The sequence below is a fragment of the Cicer arietinum genome, chromosome 4 (assembly GCF_000331145.2).
Source record: "Cicer arietinum cultivar CDC Frontier isolate Library 1 chromosome 4, Cicar.CDCFrontier_v2.0, whole genome shotgun sequence".
Lineage (NCBI taxonomy): Eukaryota > Viridiplantae > Streptophyta > Magnoliopsida > Fabales > Fabaceae > Cicer > Cicer arietinum.
In genome coordinates, this window is record NC_021163.2 from 42,270,420 (window position 1) to 42,271,391 (window position 972).

A 972-nucleotide genomic window follows, 5' to 3' on the forward strand; every position below is an offset into this window, starting at 1 on the left:
TTTATACAAAATAATACAAAATCCAGTTAAAATTTGTTGCGAAACAATACAAAAATCCAGATATCAGATTTATCTAATGAACATAAACATTCACCGTTTTACCTATAAATTGAGACCAAAAAAAATCAAGAAAATGGAGTGAATTTTTTACATAGATCTGAGATAAATAAAGAGAATAAGGAAGCAAACCAGACTAATAGTAAAATTGTTGAGAACACTAAACCCATAAAAAACAAACAGAAATAAACAAAACCTTCTAGAAAACGAACATAAACAAATAGAATAGGTAGGTTATTTTCTTTTCCTTCCTTTAAGTTATACCTTTTTTACTGCTTCTGAGTTTCCGATTATGCGTTTTTCTTTCTTCCGATTATTTTTTTACATATATTAATTTTAATTAATTTCTAATAAATACTCTAAAAAAAGGAAATATTTTATTAAATGTATCATCTTTTAATCTATTAGTTATTACGACACAAGTTGTATAAGAATGTTAATTCTAAGATCATTCTTAATTCTCCCCCTATTTTAAAGTTTTGATGAAAATAAACAAAGGTTAATTAAGAATGTTAATTATGATTCTAAATGTTATGTTAATTTAACTTGTGTTCTTGAGTGGATTTAATTAAGAGCAGAATCAAGCAAATACAAGAAAAGACAACAACAAGATCATTCTGCATCATAAACAGAGAATGATCTTCAGCTTCACCGAATTATCCATCACAGCAAGTTGGTCAAAACTTTTCTATCCATGTGATAAAAAGTTTGCTCTGGAAATCTTTCATATCTAATAAGTACACGACAAGGAACAAGTACGAATAATCCAGACTAAAAAAGGATACTTGATCACAAAGATCAAAGGGTTCAAAGATGGACAAAAGTCATGACGACCTAAGAATTCCAAAATTCAAATGTCAAGAAAACTTGATCAAACTGGGTATATGACAAGACAAGAACAAAGGAAATACAGAA